Source organism: Euprymna scolopes, chromosome 31 (genome assembly GCF_053919585.1).
Source record: "Euprymna scolopes isolate OS-2025 chromosome 31, ASM5391958v1, whole genome shotgun sequence".
NCBI lineage: Eukaryota > Metazoa > Mollusca > Cephalopoda > Sepiida > Sepiolidae > Euprymna > Euprymna scolopes.
Genome location: NC_136512.1, coordinates 86,516,767 through 86,521,904, shown reverse-complemented (window position 1 = coordinate 86,521,904; position 5,138 = coordinate 86,516,767).

The window sequence follows — 5,138 nt, the reverse complement described above, 5'->3', positions numbered from 1 at the left end:
TAGCAAACTATTCAGCCAATTTTGGGTCTAAACATTTGAAATTGTATATAAGAGTATTCAGACATGTTTAATCAGTTTGGGTGCGAAAATTTGGCTGTCAAGAGGTTAAAGTTAAAAGAGTTGACTTTTGCAGACTCTACCAAACTCCTCCGCCAATATTTTGGCTAAAGTATATATATTGTGTGCCAAACTTCAAATTAATATAAGCCACAAAAAAATATTTTCATTATATGATGTTTATCCCAAAGATGAATTTTCGGTATTTATAATTTAAATATATTTTTGGACATATATGGCGTAATCTATAGGTACACTTTTCACAAACTCTACAATTAAATTAGGCTGCATGTCGGCCGTAACGCGCCCCATGTTGTCTTCCAGTGGTCTATTTTGTCTGGTTTATCAGGGTGGATATGGAACTTCAACTATCCCCAAAGAAAATAATCTGATGCGAAGTTGCCAGGTGCATTCCGTGAAAGTATTCGTTTCTTTCAATAAATTGATCGTCTTTTGCAAACGCTGCTCTGGTGTCAGTCTGTTCACGATTAATTGCCAACCCAAGCTGAACTCAAAATAACCGATAGTTGCCAAATCTGTGATTAAAGAAAATAGAGTTGTCAATTTTAAGATGGTCGCTTCGACAAAAACAATAATATATATATATATATATATATATATATATATATATATATATATATATATATATATATAGCGTAATGGCTAGCGCATCCGACTATAGGTATATCTTGCTTGTTTGTGTGTTAGTAGAATAGTTTCTCCATGCATACTTGATTCTCTCATAAAATGATGACGTAATCCATTAAAACAAAGAGAGGTTTAAAGTGCGCAGGAATCTAATTGGGTTAAAAGCGCACGGTTGAAATTATTCGTTAAGCAAATGTTTTTGTTAGTAAATTGAAATCATCGCGCGCTGTTGTGGCATGTGACTCAATCCCTCTGATCCACGTGATGAATTGCCAAACCAAGCTAAACACAAAATAACCGATAGTTGCCAAATCAGCAATTAAAGAATGCAGAAGTCTTAATTTAAAGTTTTCCGCCTCTAAAAAACACATAATATTAAAACACACGCACACACACACGCGCACACACACACACACACACACACACATATATATATATATATATATATATATATATATATATATATATATCGTGTTAATTGTGACAACACAAGCCGACAGATCCGAACTCGGCAACACGAGCCATCTCTGGCTCGATTAGCAAAGACTGTATCCAATCGGCTACCATTAACCGCGAGAAATAAAAATTAATAGAAATAGTACTCATCTCAATAATGAATTCCAATTAAAAATAATATATACCATTCGGTACGGACCCGACCATGGAAGATCAGATAATAAATAAACGGGGATTTATAAGACCAAAAAATTCGAGTTTGATCGCCCTTCGGGCCCGTGGCGCAGTTGATAGAGGCGTTGAATCTCTACCGTTCCAGGTGAGAATTGTCTGGAGATAGCTAGACCCCCATTCACCCATGAATGGAGTATTGTTGTCACATTTGGGCTGGTCAATCTGTTACTTGTCTTTCGCTCTTGGACAGGGTTTAAAAGAGAGTCACCAACCTGATAGGTCCTGAACTGTCATCTAAGCTTCAACCTCTGTCCCATCGACAAAATTTTGCATCTCTTTGCCTGTTCTACAAGTATTTTAATGGTGGATGCTCCGACGAACTAAAAATCCGTGTACCCCCTCAACATAAATACACCCGATAAAACCGGCAACCAGCAAAGGTCAAATCCTGCACAACAGAGATCCTCAGATGTAAGAAAGCCTTCTACTCTAATAGTTTCTTCCTCGGAACTGCTAGCCTTTGGAATTCCCTTCCGGGTTCCTGCTTCCTCAACTGTACTGACATGCAGAAGTTCAAGTGTAATGTGAATAACACATATCTTGCTGCTTTACTCCCTTCATAGTATCTCTGCAACTTATAGTAGTCCCTACATGAAAATGGCACTGTACCTGTTTGGGGGTTTCATTTTTTTTGGGGGGGGGGGCAATTTTATAAGTTGTAAAATTCATCTACTATTGATCGGAATTTATCAAATGAAGACTCGTTGGAAAGCTAATGATCTGAATTGCGTAGCCGTAACGTCTTACATTAAGGGTATCAGCCATCATCCAGAGCCTGTTTTTTTTTTTTTTTGGCACTTTTTTACAGCCATGAAATGGTTTAATCATAGTAATTTGTTTTCATAGTTTTGCATATGAATTATAAAATGTCTGATATTTCTCCAAAACCTCTTGCCTTGGTTGAGAGGAGACTAAAACTTGTTGCTATGGTTTCAAATGATCTGAAATAACAGCAAGGGGAGACTGGATTTCAAATATTTCTCATGTGTTATACCTCCACTCTTTAGTTTGCACACATAAAGTAAATTTCACAGTGTATAAGGATTATTTGATGCTGGAGATATTCATAATCGTCCCCTATTTCCAAAAGAGGGGAGATATAACACATGAGAAATATTTGGAATATATATATTTATTATTATTATTTGGAATATATATATTTATTATTATTATTATTATTATTATTATTATTATTATTATATATATATATATATTATGTATTATATATATTATTATTATTATTATTATTATTATTATTATTATATTTTAAGAACAACATGGTGTAATGGAAACATATTAAAGGTATTTGCAGCTTCTCTTCCAATTTTCGGATTTTAATCATGTCTAATCACACTTTATTTCCTTTTGACGGATTGATTGTTGCTATTTCTTCTGATGAGTTAAGGGCATAATAGATTCACTGATCGATATAATAATTAAATTATTAATTTTGCGCTACAAAACAGATACTGTCAAGAATTGTAAAAGTCAATTGAATTAAAGGAATAAGTAATAAGAGGATCAACATCATGAATTTTGGAATATAGTTTTTTGTCATTTATTCACTATATATATATATATATATATATATATATATATATATATATATATATATATATATATATATATATATAGACTTATATGTAATTATACTGAGTTCGTGAAATTCAGTAAATTTTTATATACCAATGAGTTTTAAGCCAAAAATGGTTGACTTAAAGAGTAAGCTACAAAATTATCAAATTTTATAATTAAGCAATGGAAACAATTGTAACGTAAAATGAAATACAATTTTTGTTGCCACCAACACCTTGTTTTGAAGTCTTGGTTTTGCTTACACAGTATATATATATATATATATATATATATATATATATATATATATATATATATATATATATATATAATTTAAAGGAGATTAGAACAATAGTCTAAAGAGCTGATTGCATTTCAATGTAACAGTTAAATTACTAGTTTAATTAAAATACAGGAAATAGAAAGTGCTCGTTGTAATTTAGATATATAATAAGCTCGATAGTTAAATGTCCTAGAGCTGATTCAATATTAAGTAATGTGATTTATAATTTAAAATTTAAAAATCAAATTTTAATTAAATTAAAAATCCGTTTCATAAGAAGGAACAACAACAAAATCAATTATCTGTACGATCGTTTCGGAAAACAATACTTTTTATTGTGGTATACATCAAGTTATGTAGAATAATTATATATAGTTTTTTGGTAAGCAAGGTCTCCTCATCAGCAAATTTTGGAGGGTTTTTATTGAATTTAAAAGACACCATAAATAAACCTAGCATTAAAAGTAAGGCAGATGAATCTTTTAATTTTTCTTTTTTTGAAATCAGGAACTGTGGTTAAAATAGTCATTTAGATGTTTGCTATACATATATATATATATATATATATATATATATATATATATTAAATTTTTAGTCATTCAATGAATTTAAAAATTTATGACGTGAAATGTTTGAGTTTCAGATCCAAAGATTTTCATTATTCTATGTAAGACAAAGAATATATTAGAAATATTTTAACTCCTTATCCAATAGGATTTCGATGTCTACCATCTCTTCTGAGGAGAAAATATTAGCAAATAGTTATAATGGTTTACACCTTATTTGCTAAAGTCAGTAAGACATGGAAAATCACAATTAAAAATTGATTGAGTACTTAATAGTCATAGAGCAAGGGAAGTTCCTTTTCTTTAGCTTGATGGTAGACATCGAAATCCTAAAGGAAAAGGAGTTAACATATTTCTAATGTATTCTTTGTCTTACATAGAATAATAAAAATCTTTTGATTTGAAACTCAAACATTTCACGTCATAAATTTTTAAATTCATTGAATGACTAAAAATTTGATTTATTTGCTCTATCTTGTTATATCGAGCAATTTTTATTTAGGTGGGATAATACTTATAGAATATTAATATATATATATATATATATATATATATATATATAGAGAGAGAGAGAGAGAGAGAGAGGGAGAGAGAGAGAGAGAGAGAAAATCAGATTTTTGGAATATAAGTTTAGCATAGGAAATACCTATTTGTTCGAAATTCCGAAAAGTCGTTTTAAAATATGATTTGAGGACTAAAACCGATTTTCGTACATTCTAAACGCAAGCACATTGCTAAAAATTGAATATCGAAATATTCATTTATATCAGCATCTGAAACTCTAATGCTTAATCGATAGTATTAAGTATAACTAAAGTAAAATCAGTAATTAATTTCTATACGTTCCTTCAACTCATCCAAATGCTTTAATCGATAATGTGCGAAGGATTGAACCATCAATAAATACTCTATTTTTTAAAGGGGGGGGGGGTAGGAGTAGTGCACTAGCGTACATTGTTAAGCATCCTCATCTCGATTTATCAACCAATACCTTGTTACCTATAACTATATTATAATCTCCGGGTAAGTTCATTATTCTATAAAAATATATATCAGTTTATCTCATACCAATATGTATGCGCAATATCTTGCTGTATTTTGTTGACATATTAATAGATAGGCGATTAGCACTGTCATGCGCACTCAAAACCTGCTGGTTCCGTTGTCTCTCGGCGGTTGTATTTTGAATGTCGGGAACGGTGCGTTGGCGATGCGAGATTAACGTCAGAGGTGTGAGTTCCGTTATAGAAGCGTTCGTTTAATTTGAATCAAATAAAATAAGCGCTTGAAAGCTAAATAACAAAGCAATTTTACAAAAA